General features: G+C 37.9%; 1 long non-coding RNA gene across 1 annotated transcript; it reads right to left on the minus strand.

The window, feature by feature from the left end:
• Positions 1-8304: 8304 nt before the first annotated feature.
• On the minus strand, positions 8305-15640 carry Gm32567. The gene is made up of 4 exons (XR_378848.3): positions 15622-15640; positions 14420-14504; positions 11832-11942; positions 8305-8381 (listed from the first exon to the last, which is right to left on the minus strand). It is a non-coding gene; the product is annotated as a predicted gene, 32567 (long non-coding RNA).
• Between the last annotated feature and the right edge of the window lie 2426 nt (positions 15641-18066).

Genomic DNA, 18066 nt, shown 5'->3' on the forward strand with positions numbered 1-18066 from the left:
AGAAAGGGAACATTTGTTTAAGCACACCACCCCTCCCTTCCCAGTCCCCTTTTATTAGATGGCTTGATCTTTACCTGATCTTGGAAGGGCCTCAAAGTTGTCTCTTTACCCCATCCGCTGGAGCAGGCAACCAGCTACAGACGACAACCCCCTTCCCCAAGACCGTTGGCTTCCTGTCCAGGTCTCCACAGTCAGACCATGGCTTTCTGTCAGAAGCTTTCAAAATGTCCCCTGTACTCAGCTGGTCAGAAATCTGGGTTCTCAATACAGATGGAAAGCTTCAATTAAAAGACAGCATTGGCAAGTGATTCCTCAATGGCTACCAAGCTCACTAGCCCACACATGCACACACACAAACAACAACAACAACAAAAATCTTGTCCAAGTGCAACCTGCTCCCAAACACCTCTGTATGGAAAAAAAAAATGGTTTGAGGTGGAGAGATTGTTGTGAAGGAGGTAATCACACTAACTTACTTGCTCCCAAAGACAAAGGGGATGATAGACAAAGATTGATTACCCGATAAACAGGTAGGCCATCCCTCTCTGCAGACACCAGGCTTGTGCACGTCAGCGGAAGGAGCTGATTTTTTCCTACAGAGCTCTTGCAGCTCAATAACAAGTTTAGGTCCTGGTGGAGAAAACCAAACCCTGGGGAACAGATACTTCAAAGCAAAGACTGATGTGGGGCCTGGCCAGGGACTTGCCTGGAAATCTCTTTAGAATCTTGGTAAATGAGGGGTTTGTCCTTTCCTTCTGAGAAGGTGAATTGAGAATTAATCTACCAAATACGCCTCACCTGTCTCCCAGAAACTACTCATTCATTGCCTGCCTTCCTGTATGGCTGAAGACTATGTGACAGTCCCCTTACAAATGAGCATTTCTGTTTAAAAAGAAAGAAAGAAAAATTTAGTTATATTTTCAATATTCTATGACCATAGTTAATTCTCTTTATTGTCCCCACAGGGAGCAAAAAATAAAGTCAGTTTATTTTGGGAATCTGAAAAATAGATAAGCTAGTTTGACATTAATAATTCTAGAAAATATGATGAATGAAATGGTGGAAAAACAAAATTACCATTGAACAAATCCTAATCTTAAGGAGTGGGTCTTCATACATGTTTTTAAAGAAGACTCTACAAAGCTGATATATTATCACTATTGGTAGGTAAGGACAATGAATTTGACTTTAGAAGAAAATTGCCCAAGGCTGATGTAAGTAAATGGTTGCGGAACATCAGGAACAAGAACCATTTTCTGTAATTCTACATCCACAGAGCTAGCCATGGGCATGTCTGTCTGGTCAGCGAGGCTTATTTAATTATGGGCTGAGCAGACGCTGTACCTTCAGTGTTACCTGAAGTGTTGCACGCCCTATATTTTACACTGCATATAAATTATGCCACACACATGAATTTCATGCATGTGTATAACTTCCACTAGTTTAAATCCTGTACAGCTGTTTATTTTTGTGTAGATAACCATATCTATTTGGACAAAACAGTTGAGTGGTTATCATTCGCGATTAGGACCTCTGTCCCAGGAGCAACAGCATGCCATGCAAGAACTGGGGCTAGTGAGATGAATCATGGGTAAAAGTGAGATGAATCATGGGTAAAACTGCTTGCAGCATAAGCTTGCCACTTGAGCTTGATCCCAAGGAACCAGGAGTGAAAGGTGAGCACCGGTTCTCGAGATGGGTTCTCTAGTATCGACAAGCATGCCTTAAACACCCTTTCATGCACATACACTCACTAGTGCGCTTGCGCATACACACACACACACACACACACACACACACACACACACCATGCACCTCACCTGCTTACACACACACTGTAAAGAAGAGGAGGGAGGAGAGGAAGAAGACAACAAGCCTGAGAATCTGGTCACAAAGCAACTCAGCCTCACACTGCCAAGAGCTGACTGGTGGGCTTAGGGTAAGCCAGACCCTCCTGTTTCCTCTACGGAAAACTGATATTATTTGACCGAACTGTATAACTAATGACATTTTTTAAATCATCAACTTCTGTGACATCCTATGATTTTTGAATACAAGTTGCTCAAGTGCACTGGAAATGAATGCTGTGTCTTCTGGAATTGAAATAATTGTTTATGAAGCACACTGTGTTGCAGAGAGATTATTTTAGAATTATAATTAAGCTATAATACTAACTATAACCCAGTATGTCTTAGAAGGGCCAGGCTGCTGTAACAAAATACTGAAGAATTATCAGGTTCTAAATAATATAAATTTATTTCTAGCAGCTATGAATGTTAGAAAACCTGAGATTAAAGTGATGTCAGATTTAGCATGCATTGAGGACCCATTTCCTGATGGTGTCCTGTCCCCTGTCACCACAGAGTCAAAAGGCGAAGAAGGTAAGGCCTCTTCTAGGAGAGCATTGGTCCCAGTCATGAGCTCTTCAATTTCAACACAATTGGAGGAAATGCTTCAGTTGAAGTTCCTTCTTCCCTGGTGAAGTTTGTGTCAAGCTGGCAAGCTATTCTAGTACATTGGGAGAGTTATTAGCTAATCTGCTTGTGGCAAAACTCTGTAAGTGGCAAAACTCCAAGGAAAGTGCATAAGGTAGAGATAGGGAAACAACTTCTATACAATGCAGAAGGAAGATGCGATGTTTACATGGAATGGCTTGCCAAGGAGGTGGCTTTCCTTCTTGAAATCCCATAAAATTATTAAAGTTATGGAGGTAACTCTACTCCTGATGAAGATAGATATATGAGTAAGATTTTTTTAAATGTAGATTACTGAAAATTAACATCAGTACTTAAAAAAATATATATGACTTTTGACAGGAAGGCATTCAAATGAAGAGGTGATGTTTTGGCTGCCCGAAACAGTAGATTATCCTGTCTCAAGATCTGCATGTGACTCATTTAAAACAGAAACAAAAGCAAAATGGTGAAGCCAGTGAGATCAAGATCTTTAGAGACAGAGCACAGATACATCTGAAGAGAGAGGCTAAAGATCATTGTAAGGCTTCAGAACTGGAATTGCTATATAAAGTATATCTGTCCTAGAGGTTACCTCATCTATGGGCTTAGTGGGAAATCTGAGTTTTAATGGATGTTAAAATTAATTTTTTTAGGAGCTTAAAATAACTTGGTTCTCTTGGGCATGGGTCACGGACCAGTTATCCCCCAACATTTGTGATACAATATTGCAGCTTCTCCTCCCTTGAACCTGCCCACTGTTTATGCAACTAATATCTACCTCTAGCTCTGCAACTGTTGGATGTTTGTGATAAAAAGCCATTGTCTCTATTTAATCATACAATTATGCTAATACATGTGGAGAGACTAAAAATCAACCGGACAAAAGGGCAACAGCTGGCAACTTCAATCCGTGAACTTGGCAAGACAATTAAATGAGATATTTTACACATTTCCTCTGGGAATACTGCATGCCAGTCATTTCCCAGGACAGTCGTGTTCAATCAGAGTGACACATTTCAGAAATGCATGAAGCTTACCATGAGCATACTGTCATTTATTCAGCCCTGTATGGTTACAGCCCAGCACTGGATCCATGAACGTGCTGGAAAGCAGAGGAGAGGACCGGGTGTTAAAAGCTCTGAGTGGCTCACATGGGATGTTCTGTGTGTGTACAATAATCCAGGTTAACAACCTACCCTGTAAAAGGCAATATGGGGTCGTTTGTTAAGTAAACTCTCTCTCACAGACAGACAAAATTAGAGAGGTCTATTTTAGAGATTGGGCTATGAAGCAGCAATAAAGTGCGAAAATCCAATACATTTGTTTAAAAAGGGCAGCGGGGCACCGAGATAAGACTCCAACTAAACAGGTTTTTCCTGACACTGCAAGTGTGCCTTCCTACTTGAACCCCAGGAATCCTTCCTGAGCGCTAGAGTTCCAGAGATTCAGCTCTAGCAGCCACACTGAAGAATGAAAAGAACTTAAAAATAATAACAAGCACACAAGTCTCTGACAGTAAAATTAATGCATTGGTGCTTTCAAAATAATAAGCTTTGATTAGAAAAGACAATATGTGTTAGCTCAAAGCAGATGCAACCTTTGCAGTCAGAGGAACAGGCAACCTTTGAGCAATATGACTTTGGCCTTTAGTATCAGAAATGCAACAATTTCCACATCTCATCACTTGGTGGCCTTTGTGGCAGTGCAGGAGGAACAGCCTGATACCATTCCTTACTGGAAGGAAAGTGAGCAGGATTCTCACTGTTCAGTGGAAGCTGGCGAAGCTTCCATCTCTTTTCCTGCTCCTTCACCACTCCACCTTGGGGTATCATCTATTCCTTCACTCGTTATCTCTCTTGATCTGCTCACTGTCACAATGTCCTCAGGTGGATAGTCAGGATAAGGAAAGATAATTAATAAAGCAATTATCAATTATCTTCATTTTCGTTAATAATTCAAAGATAATTAAACAGAACCCGAAGAGCTAAACAGTACACATGACTTCATAATTCCTCCACTAGTCACGCAGTTAGTTATCTCCAGGTGGAAGGATGAAGGTCCAGGAAAATGATGGACCTGCAAGTTCTGCTCTGAACACATACAGGCTACAAATGTAAAACGATGATCAGTGTCACATCCCAAAGTCCTCATCCCTTCATTAGCAGCATGCAACCCAGGGATCATTACCATAAGTCAACTAATCAAAGCAAGCCACTGGGAGAAAGGTAAGGTTTGGGGTCCACTTTCAAGTATATGAACAGGGAGAGGCCCAGAGAGTGTGTCTTTATAGTGAATGCTGCCTGTCTTACTCTAGACTTAAGGACTGAAGATTGAAGATTTGATGTGTACCATAGAGGGTTTGAACATCAAAATTGTAGGAAGAAACGAATATATGGTTTGTTTAAGATGAAAAAATTATAAAAAAAAGCATTATAATAAATAAATAAATAGATAGATACATAGATAAATGGATAAAATAAATAAATCTGAACAATGGAATAAAATATACAATATATAAAATAAAATAGTGTGGTCCCTATAGATTTAGGAAGTAGCCTGTGCCGTCGTCAGAATGGAACATGTTTGACTTTTTACATACATTTGTAAAAATGCAATCTGGCAAGGAAAGATAAGTTCCTTGGATGTATAGTAAAGGAAAGATAGGTTCCTTGGAGTATACAGTAAAAGGGACAGTTATGATATGCATCCCTTTTCATCTACAGCCTTTCTCCATACATCACTTTCCTTATACATCCCTTCCCATTTCCTTGATTTTTCTTTTCTCTTTTTTCATCCTCCTGAGACTTGGAGAAGTGACATCCTCCATGTACCCTTTAAAGGACACTTAATGCCTGTCTATTACATGATTAATAATAAAAGATTTGCAAGTAGAAGATGCTAATTTAGCAGAAAGAATGTTCATCTAGTTTTAAAATAAAGCTTTTACTTTTATCCAGGTTAGCCTGGATCTGTTGCTGTTTCTCCATAGGTATAGTGGGGAAAAATGTAATTTCCTATGTCTTTAAGGCTCTGGCAATAGATTTAAAAAGCATTCATTAGTAAATGGTTGGCAAACGTTTTGAAAGAAGAAAAAGTCTACTTTACATGTTAAGTAGCACTTTACTGAAAATAAAAATTAGGAGACTTTCATTTGCAATTTTATTCAACTATATTTTCTGCTCCTCTTGTCAGATATAAGGACTTCTTAATCTCCAGAATAAAGGTGATATAGGTCACTGCAAGGGTGTGGTCATTAGTGTCTGGAGAGAATTTATTATATATTATTTCATATGCATAACTGGTATATGCAGTTGTGTGTGAATAATCAAACAAACTGAGATATCTGAATGTATCTTTTAAACTCTGGGTATAGGAATATGATATCTGACCCACTTGATGCACTAACTCTGCTCCTTAGCATATAGAAACATCTACTCTTAACACTGAGGAATGATAGAGAACACATAGAAAAAGAATATTTAACATTTGTTATCTGACTCAAAACCAAGATGACTAGCTCTGTGCATCACCAAGAAAACAACTTCTAAATAGTGGATAATACAGAGGCTTTCTGGACTCTAACCAGTAGAAGGTGAGAATCTGAGTCATGAAATGACACAGGCAATAAATGGCCCTGCACCAGATAGCAAATCAAAGTCAGTTCTCTGGCTCTAGACAGAGGCTACTGCTATGGGCGGAGTAATCCAAGTTGAGAGTGGAGCCTTCGAGGTAGGGAAGCAAGAATCAGAACGTTAGCACTTTGTCTCTGAAAAGTGAAACTAAGCTACCACTGCTTTAAGATCCAAGTATAATTTCCTGAAGCAATAAAAGAACACACAGTCCGGAAAGACCCGCATGAGGCTTAGTATTACATTTGAGGCCCTGGTATTGGATCTAGGCAACTGCTACTCGGCCTGGAGGAGAAAGTCACCTAAGGATAGAGATAATAGAGGGGGGAGCATATACAAGGAGCTGGAGACCTCAAAATAACCATACTAATCAATATCTTAGAACACTTCAATATGATACTTAAAAATAGATCACAATAAAACCAGCATTTGAATGTCAGTTCACACCATAGGAGAAAAACAGATCTTCAGAGATTTATTTGGGATGCTCTAAAAAAAATGAGGAGCTACATTCCTTAAAAGATGAATAAACGGAAGCTAAATAAACTGAAATGAAACAAATAGGAAATGTTGGAATCTTGAGAGTAAATAATGTGACCACTGTAAACAAAAATATTATTAATATAATTAATATTTATTGCCTTATACCAAATTATGGGAAAGCTCCAACAGTACTAGAAAAACGAAAATTTTCATAGGTTTAGATTCAATGATTAAAAATATAGTAGTTGCAATAAGGAGTAGATTTAATGGCAAGGATTACCATGGACAGATAACGTATCATGAACGATAGATCCTAAGAAATAAACAGAATGACTACATAAGAAAAAGCAAGCAGAAAGTGAAAGATACAGAGAGAAGAATAAAAGGTGCCCATTACACTTTGAGAGGTATCCATTTAGAATTTTAGTATAAGTTAAAAAGCAAGGAATGTGTATGCCATTGTTGAAGATATGATGGTTGAAATGTTTCCATAATCAATGGAACTCATCGTAAACATTCACAAGAGACTGTAAGCATGAAGCTGGATAGAACAGAAAAAGGCATCTAAGACATCAAGTAAGGCTGTTGAGTAATGAATAAAAGAATAATAAAAATATTTCTAAGGAAATGGAAAAAGAAAAAATGGCAAAAATAGACATGCTGTTTGTTGATGTGGAAATTAAACGATGGAAAAGTGTGGTCTAAAGAAGATGATGTGCCAGGAGATACTTTCTTCAGCATAGAGCAAAGAGAGAGTCCCATGGAGGGAGATAAAAGACAAATGATAGTCAAAACTCCAAATTAGTGAACACTGTAGGGAGTGGTTAAGGCAGAAGAGTGGCATTTAATTAAAGGATAGGTAAAAAAGGGAAGAACAACACTGGAGAATGGATATTTCTAGTATTTATAAATATGAGCATTGATGCAATGAGAGTTGCATGTCCCATGTATAGATAATATACATGAACTTTTAAAAATAGCTAATGTAACACTTGGTTAGAAAACAGAGTTTAATTTTGGTCAGGAAAAAGGAACAGTAAATAAGGAAAGCAGTGGATAAGGTTTTGATTTGAGTCATGACTTTCTGGGTCTGTTCAAATTGTGAGAAATTGCTCCGTTGTACTATTTTGGTTTGTCTTCAGTAAATAAATTACACCTAATACAATGGATCCTTTAGAAGTTGCATAAAAATATCATATCAAATGGTGTTTAGGTGAAGAATTTTGGGCAACTCATATAATAAAAAGATGATATTTTGAGTAATGATATGTTTCTGCACATTTATAAAAAGAAAGTAATTTTATAAAAATATTTTTAATTATCTAAACACTCAAGAAAATAAACACATTGAAAGTGAACATTCTAATTGATTAAATAATATTCTATAATTATAGCTGTGAAAACAATTACATTAGAGTTTCATGCTTATTTTATTGACAATAAAATAGAATTAACCAATAAAGATAACATAAGAAAACGGTAGCCTTCATGTTTATTGACTGGAGTATGTTACTATAAACTTGTACAAAAACTTTGGTCATATATATCATACTGCCTCTGCACAATAATAAATTTATTTTATAAGTCTAAACATAAATAGATCAATATAATTTATATGAGATTTTCACTGATGTTTTTGGTTTGTTTGTTTGTTTGTTTGTTTGAGACAAGGTCTCATTATGTAGAACTTGCTACCTGGGAACTCACTATGTAGACCAGGCTGGCTTCAAACTCACAAGGATCCATGTGTCTCTGTCTCCTGAATTCTGGAACTAAAGGTGTGGACCATCACACGTGCCAAGATATTCACTGTCTAGAAAGATAAATTAGAATGACCTAGTGAGTTAAAAATAAAATATTTTCCTATCTCGTTTGACTACTAATTTAAGGATTTTCAAATAAATTGTGCTTTATTCATATTGGTGAATATTATGTAACTCTAGAAAAGAATATAACATAGTATGTAGGGGTCTCCTCAGTAAAACCACTAATAAATACAAATGTTAAACATGCAAACACTTTGAAATATGTGTCCTTTCAGAAAGATAGAAAAGGCAGGAAGAGTTGGCAAAAGTTTGAATGGGACAACATTACCAACTATACTTACATCATCCTTCCAGAAAATAAAATAAGCACATATTTGTTTTAAATTTATTAGTTGCACAAAATTATCAAGAAAAAATATACATGATAAAAAATGGTAAAATTAAAATAACATATATCAAAGCCCTTTCTGTGTACAGAAATAAAACTTGAAGTAATCAAACAGTTATACGTATGTGAACATGTGTGCGTATGTATGTGTGTTAGTCCAGATTACTATAGAAACTATCATATGTTACATAGTTTATAAGCAACAAAATTTATCTCTTACAGTTCTGAAGACTGGAGAGACCAAGGTCCAGGCATTGATCTCACAAGATCATTGGGCGGATAAGCCTATGCTTAGGCAATACAAATAGTGCCTCTCATTGTGTTTCATGCTGTAGCAGGAGCTGTAAATTGTCTCAGAACTCTTAAGACAATTGAAATCCTATTCATAGTGAGCTCTGGTTTGTCTCCCTGAGACTCCATCTTTTCATCCTTTCACATTGCAGAGACTGGGTTACAGCATATGGATGAGTGACCTGGGACCACAGCATTTATTCTATCTCAGCAACACTTGCAATTTCAGAATGCAAACTAGTTAAATACTTAAAAACTAATAATGATAATAATAATAATAATAATAATAATAATAATAATAATAATAAAACTTGGTGTGTACTGTCCTAACTCCTGTACTGTGACGTAGGAATGTGCATACTAAGATGTGAGACGTTTTCTTGTAAGAGAAAAGATATAATCACCGTGTGCTGCCTGTCTTGCCTTATTTGCCAGTATCATTCCTTATGAAAGGTCTTCTCTGAGATTTTATATTGGATTAGACTAAGCTATCATATGATCTGTGGTCATAGTCCCAGCTTTTGGTGGCCAAGACCCCAAGATACTTTATTGCATCAAAAAGGGGTTACAGATAGATCATCACCCTGTATCAACCAAAGTACCCATGAAACAAGACCTAAAGAATGTGGCTACTAAAGTCCACTACTGAGGAATCCTGATCTTGTCTCTCTTTGAGAAAAAAAAAAAATCTTGTTCCATGCAGTAGCAGTAAAAGTCATGTTTCTCTTGTTACCACAAACTGGCCTGGGTGGACATTCTGGGAACACTGCTTCTGGTAAGAGACCCCAATTCTTAACATAAAAGGTTATAAATACTACAACCTAGCAGCTGTCTCAAGAGTAAAAGAAAAATATATTGGCAATATTTTATACTTATTTATGACTAAAAATTACTCTACTACAAAAAGTGGGACATTCATATGATTGACAGCTATTCCAAATGCAGAGCCAAGACCAAATAAAGCAATACACATCATTCTCATCAGAACTGTGAATGGGCTATAATGTAATCACTCTAATTATTTAACAAGATTCTGCATGACTCAACCAGTGTAACACATTGTTTAGGAAATTATACTTAGCAAAAATGAGACCAGTGAATAAATATAAGTTATGCTTGCATGATTTTTTTCTACTAAGAAAATTCCAGAACTTTGTGGCTCATGCCTGTAATTACAGAATTTGGGGGACTGGAGCAGAAAAACAGACACAAGTTTGAGGCCATTCTGGGATGCATTGTGAGTTCCAAGCTAGCTTTGATTACAGAGTGAGACCCTGTCCAAAAAGAAAGACAGAAGGGCAGACAGAATGGAAAAAGGAAGGAAGGAAGGAAGGAAGGAAGGGAGGGAGGGGAGGGGAGGGGAGGGGAGGGGAGGGGAGGGGAGGGGAGGGGAGGGGAGGGGAGGGGAGGGGAGGGAAGGGAAGGGAAGGGAAGGGAAGGGAAGGGAAGGGAAGGGAAGGGAAGGGAAGGGAAGGGAAGGGAAGGGAAGGGAAGGGAAGGGAAGAAGAGGGTGGACAGGCTGATAGTCAAGGAAAGGGACAGAAAAGGAGGGACGGAGGGAGGATGAATGTTGGGAGAGGTGGGGAGAGGAGGGAGGGAAGAAAAGAGGATATTCCAAAATTCAGTCTCTAGAGATCCTTCAATGCACTCAGATGACATTGTGTGTGTGTGTGTGTGTGTGTTTTTAATAGCAGATGAAGAAAAGCTTAGGAAAACCATATAAAATATTACCAAAGTTTTATTATTCAGTGCACTGCCAAGGTTCTTTAAAATTAAGCAGAGGATGCAGATGCTGATAAGAAAGACTGAGACCTGAAGATTGAGCTTACTGTGAAGCTAGACACATCCTAGGGAATTTAAGGACACCTACAGCCCACAGTCTTGGGCTTCCCTGTTACTTCTGTATAGCTGGACAGATACTGGGTTCTTCTAAAAGACAGGAATTTGAATTTAGGTATGCTATGCATGCTAACCTGAGTCTTGGAAAATAGGTTAAACATCAATGCCAGTAACTTAACTCAGTGGCTAAAGTTGCTGCCATTCTCCACATCAAGGACCATGGTATGGCATGTGCAAGCATAAATAAATCAATATAAATAAATAAATGATACAGAATAAAAGAATGAAATGAAATGAATAACATTGTGAGCTAGGCATTTGTACTTACCTGTGGAGGGTCATGGGATACGGCCTGGCCTGGCCTTGGATTTAGGATTTAAAGAAGTTTCTAAGGGGTCAGCAAGATGAGCAAAGTCACTTGCAACTAAGTCTGACACGCTGAGTTCTTTGGTTCCTTGGGACTCACGTGGTATAAGGAATTGACTTCTGAAAGCTGTCCTCTGACCTCTACACATACGTGTGGCACATATCACTCAAACTCAACACACACACACACACACACACCCACACACAAACACATACACACACATCACACAATACACATCACTCAAACACATCACACACATGCATCATTCATAAACATCACACACACACACATCACATACTTCACTCTCATACATCGCACACATATTACTCACATACTTCACTCCCACACATCACACACACATCACATACACACATCACTCAAACACATCACACACATGCATCACACCACATACATCACACACATGCATCACACCACACACACCACACATACACATCATACACACATATCACTCACACATATCACATACATCACTCACACCTATCACACACACTTCAAACACAAGCAAATACATACATACAATTTTCAATATTTCCTAGGAATTGTAAAGGAATATCTTTTGAATATAAATTTGGGGGCTCAAAATTACATTACCTGTATGGTTACAGAATGATCAAAACCATGAAATTATTTGGTACTTGATGTGCAGAGTCCCAGGATACGCGGCAAGAGCAGTGTGTCTTGTCTGGAGAGCTGATACTTGCACTAAAAGATTTTCCACATAAAACAAGACAGAAGTTTACAACCTAGTATGATAAATGACAGGAAATAAGCTGTAATTAATAATCAATAGATCAACACACTAAATAATGACAGAAATGAGAGTTTCAGATAGTCAGCTTTCATTGTAAATTTTAAATCAGCCCTTCAGAATTGCATTTCCAGTGACTGTTGAAGAAAACAAAATTTTCCTTCTTGAACATTTTTTCATTGGAGATAGTTTCTGGGTTTGGGATTGGAGCTTGTGTCTACTCCCCCATTTATTGCTGGGACCCCATCTAGCTTAGACCTGTGTAGGGCCTGAACAAGCTGCCACAATCTCTGAAATCATATGTGCTTTACTCCTGTAGTATCTCTCCTTGATGTCTTTTTCTGCTCTTCTCCTAATAATCTTTCCACAGAACCCCATGGGGAGGTATTTAATGGAGTCAGTCCATTCAGGACCAAGTGTTCCAAGATCTCTTGCTCTTTGCCTGTTGTGCAGCTGTGTGTCTCTGTATTTGTATCTATTATTGTTGTTGTTGTTATTATTATTATTATTATTATTATTTACTAATTCCTTCTCTGGTGATGGCTGAGCTAGGCACTGATATATGTCTATAGCAGATTGTTGTAAGGAATTATTTTATTGGTACCTTCCTTCAGCCATGCATTGGTATTTTACTTTTCCCCTAGGTGGCTTATCTAGCGTCAGGTTTTTGGGCAGAGCAGTGTCAGCATGGTCTACATGGAATGGGCCTTAATTGCAATCAGATCATGGTTGATACCTCCCACAACGTTTGTGCCACTGTTGTTCCAGCATATCTTACAGGCTAGTCACCATTGTAGATCACAGGACTTGGAGTTGGGTGGATGTTTATTTAACTTTCTTCTCTGGTAGGATGCAGTGTACCTTCCAGTATCATGAACACTAGCAGGGTGAGAGCTCTCTGGAGGGACCCATTGGACTTCTCCATGTTCAATGAGTTGTTGCATGTTGTCTTCAGCAATACAGACTTACCACTAGTTTGCCAATAGCCTTGGCCATAGCTTCTTGTTTGTTTGTTTGTTTGTTTGTTTTTGTGTGTGTGGGGGGGTGTTTCCATGGGACTCCATTTGTCAACAACTTGACCAGATGCAACCCATCTGGGCACTGAAAATTTCATTTGGTGATAAGAAATGTCTCCTCGGTGCTTTATCCTCCAAGTTTATCCTCGGGGCTTTATCCTCCAAGGTGATTCTATTTAGATTTCTTTCACATGTATACACATATTTTAGAAAGGTTCTATAGTTTTAGGTTTCCATTTTTTTTCTAGTCTGGTTTGTTTGTTTTAACTTTATCTTATTTTGTTTTTATTATTTTTTTATGATGATCATTCATATTCTAATGAGAAAGCGAAAGAAAGGTGTGGATTTGGGTTGCATGGGGGAAGTAGAGTGGATCTGGTAGAAGGTGGGGGAAGGTAAGCCATATCAGAATATATTGTATGGAAAAAAATCTATTTTTAATTAAGAAGGAAAGAAAGAGAGCAGACCGAGTGAGCCATGATAAACAACATTCCTCCATGACCACTGGATCTGCTTCTATCCTAGCTTCCTGACTTGTTAGAGTTCCTGCCCTAATCACCTTTAATGATAAAATGATCAGCAGTGATATTCAAATATAAGCAAAATAAACCTTTCCCCACCAAAACTGACCTGTTCAAATGTATTTAAATAAAGACAATTGAAAACATTGAGCACACAAAGAAGGGACAAAAAAGTACTTAAACAAAAGAACTATACAGACCATTTAACTCAGGAAATTGTGCATTGTCTTTCCTAAGGAGATCCCCTATGCTTTACAATGATCTCAGAATTCTAGACACATTTACTACGCAGGATTTCTTACTCAAACCACCACACTCGTGTTCTTCAGAATAAAATAGTTAACATGGCTGCCCAAAGCAACACTTTCTAAAAGTGCAATTAGGAAATAAAACAGACTACAACCTGTGCCAGGAATGTCTTATCTAACTTACCTTGTTGGGCTGTAAGAAGCAAAAAGTATTTCAGAGAATTCTCCCATTGCTGCAGAAGGCAAACTTCTGCCTATGTGGTCACTAAGTGTCTGTGAGTCCTGCCTTTAAAAAGCAAAGCTTAAAATTAGATAAAATGAGTCATTTCAGGGAACTGAAACAGGAAAGGAGAGATAACAGATGAAGAAAAACTGAGATGTGTGTAAGGGTAAACGCTAGAAAGTTTGTCCTCGCCTGACACTGCTCTCACAACACACACACACACACACACACACGTGTGCGCTTTATTTGTGAGGATAATAATTTTATCTGCAGGAGAACCATTGAATATATTGACAGCTTTGTCCCAACAGTGAAATCCAGAGCCTTATCAGCTGTTAAGTGGAAAACGTGACAGGAATGAATGGAAATGCAGACCAAAGGCAAACCCCAGGGAACCAGATGAATGAAGTGAGCAGACCTCACCTGTACTGTGTAGAGGACAGATGCCATAGCATAATTCTAGGCGAGGCATTGAGCAAAACATAACATGTGGCGGAAACTCCAGAATCTAGAAATAACATTACTGTTACATAAATATCCATTTTTACTCAAACTCATGAAACTCAGGAAAACAAACAGAAAGTCATGCTCTACAATAATAAAAGCAAGCCAATGGAGATGCACCCAGGGCTTTACTTATCAGAGTAGGCTATCAGTGAAATTTGTGAATTTACTCAAAAATATATGTTTTTAAAAGCAAAGGATATTGGGCATTTTAAAGGAGGAACTCTATTCCAGGGAAAGAACAAAACTATGAATTTGAATAAGAAAAGGCTATCAGAGAGAAAATGATACAATGAGACTGTTAGTGTCTGTCTTGTCTGTAAGTGCTTTATGTATGAGTGAATTCAACCCCATACCCAAGGTTAAGCAACTTGAGATAGTCTACAAGAAATCCCTGTAAAATTAAATGCACACATAAATTTGAAGGATAAAGCAGAACATGAGTTATTTCTTCCTTCCTTCCTTCCTTCCTTCCTTCCTTCCTTCCTCTCTCTCTCTCTCTCTCTCTCTCTCTCTCTCTCTCTCTCTCTCTCTCCCTCCCTCCCTCCCTCCCTCCCTCTCCTCCCTCTCTCTCTCCTTTGGCAATGTTGTAGGATATTTGATCACATTGTGAAATGCTGAGATTGTGTTATTTACTGGAAAAACCCTTTTTCTACTTGTGGTGTGGCTCATCCTTAGCACACAATGAAGGTAAGGTTAGTTTGTGCAAGGAGGCAGCCATGTTTGAAAGTGAAGTCTAATTGGGTGGCAGACAAAGTGGCAAATCAGAGATTTGGAATTGACTTGTTTTGGACTTTTCCAGTTCTCAGAAACAGATTCTTAGGCCTAGTCTCCCAAACTGCCAGTTTGCAGCCTGTCATGGAGTCAGCCTGGCTCTATCTCACTCAGTCGTAACAGTTTAGATAAATTTGGCAGGAAGAAACTGACATTCAATTTACGGCATGGCTACAGAGACAATCTCTGTAAAATTACTGTCAGAATTAAACCAAGCCACATCTTATTTAACTTGCTTGAATAGAATGGACCACCTTGTAATTTCAAGCCATTATGAAATAGACAAGAACACTCAGTTGTTACAATGAAATAATCAGAATAGCTAAGTCGATAAATGCATCCCTTACTGTGAGAAGGTATCCAGTGCTCAGGATAGAGCACTGATTGGTACAGCCAATCTACAAGCATGGCTTGGTGTGATGTCATAGAGGGGAGAGAGAGGAGCACTTCAGGGCTTCATACAACAGATTATCAACACAAAATAATGGCACTCCTCATGTCAAGATGCTTTCTTCTATGGAATCAGAGTTGTCTAATAGAGTCATCTATTAAGACATATTTTATCATATTTAAACTTGACAATATATTGGCAAGTTCTTCACTTTACAGATTCCCTTTCCTTGTTGGTAATCCATAAAACTTGTGATATTAGAAAACTCCAATAAACGCACGCATAAAATGATTCTCAAGTTTAAAACAGCTACACTGTTTTTTAAAATAATCTTATAATGGCCAATGAAAAATACATGCTACTCTTCTGATGAAAAAGTGGGACTAGAGTGCTTTCCAGCTTGATACTAAATTCCTAGGGGGACATAGGAGTTTCTTTTACATGACTTCAAGTTAATCATCATTTTGTGTAAAAGTATACTTATATCAATTATATCCATTAATTTGAGAAGGAAGTGTGTTTCCATAAAAGCACTTTACATTAAAATGACATTATTCATAATTTTAGTAAAAGCATGGACTACTTACATGTTCTTATATTATATGTTAGGTCAATATGGTTGTCATATCTCATCTTGAAGCGATTGGATTGTTAATTGTTGTAAATTTTGTCAAAGAATAAGCACAACTATGCATTATTGTACTTAACTGAGCTGCATCTGTTCTTATATTCCAACATTACAGTTGATAAAGTACTGAAAGAAATTGAAAATTTAACCAGGTTGTTCTATTTTTTTTTTTTTTTTTGGTGGGGGCACAATACAGGCAACAGCACAATCCTCTAGGTGTCTTCACAATAGCAATGACACAAATACAACATTATCACAAAAATAAATAAAAGCACAGAACCTCAAACGCAAAGAAACAAGTCAGAGCAGAGCCAACTGGAAAAACATAATTTAAATAAGTTGAATTATGTGTGAGTTTTTGTATAAGAAGATTCCACTTCTGAAAAGTGTGAACTACACATCAAGAAGCAAAAGAAAGGAGGGAGGGAGGCACAGTGGCTGTGAAGGTGACCTGTGGTGACCTGGGCACGTCACGCTTTCTGTGCAGACACAGGCCCAAAGGTTCTGCCAGCTTGGAAGAGACTTCAGGGACAACATAGAAGAGTATTTGTGGTGTAGACAGAACATGGTTTGAGCAACAGCTCAGAAGCTCCACAATTTCACTAATGGTGCGGTGCATCCTCCAGTTAAGCTAGCACAGTTGCTTTTAATCTACAGAACAAATATGCCATTCCTTGAGTAGAAGACATCTGCTTGGTGATATTTTTTCTTCTCTCTGAATATACCCATTGAATTACCAGCATGTAAATAAATGATGCAAAGCATTCCGAGGTACCTAAAAAACTGAATAACCCAAGAAAATGTAATTGTACTGACTGCTTAGCAGAAATGCACCCACTGTAAACACATTTACATATATATGCATATATATATATATATATACATACACACACACACACACACACACACATATATATATATATATATATATATATATATATATATATACATACATACATACAGAATGGCAACTCTTTGCTTAGACTCTGTTTTTCCATTCTCTTTTTAGAGAGAGAGGGATGGGTAAGCTTTGTCTGAGTGAGAACTTGAATTAGGACCTCAAAGTAACCAGGGTCACAAAGGCCCACTTTGAGTCAAATCATCACTTAGAACTGCCTTTCTGTATTGCTCCCAACTGATGTGTTTTGTATATTTCCCTTCATGAGCTCATTATCATGATTCAAGTAAGACATGAGGGCAAAGTTCTGACAAAATAATTCATGAGTGTGCATGAGTCTCTGGTGAATAGACACAAAATGCTGGTGTAAAGCTTGTCAAAATGATAAATAGCCCAAGCAAGAGAAGAGTGGGAAATAACTGAGTAGTATCACTGCAGAGAAGATTTGCCTTTGGCTATTGTAGGGTTGCCCCAGCACAAGATCAAGATCCTAATGGTGGGAGTAGGGGCAAGCTCCATTTGAATTCAGGTAACAGCCCCCTGCTCACACCTTGGCTATAAGTTCTTCAGGAGAAAATGTCCCCACATCTAAACAGTTTCATAAGTGCCTGCTACACAGTAAAAACTCTGTTTATGTCTTGGTATCATGGAGGGAGCAGAACACATTGACAATGGGCACTGTGCAAGTCTTCCTTTTCACACACCAATCGAACAGAACTTTAGGTTTCCTGCACAATTGAGTAAAAGGCAGGGTATTAAACTAGACATAGGCAACAACCAGAAAGTCAAAGAAATCAAACACTTGGCAACTTTGACTTTGTATAATAAGAGTCTTTAGCAACAATTATGTAAATAATTTAATGATGATTATCCAT

The sequence above is a fragment of the Mus musculus genome, chromosome 8 (assembly GCF_000001635.26).
Source record: "Mus musculus strain C57BL/6J chromosome 8, GRCm38.p6 C57BL/6J".
Classification (NCBI taxonomy): domain Eukaryota; kingdom Metazoa; phylum Chordata; class Mammalia; order Rodentia; family Muridae; genus Mus; species Mus musculus.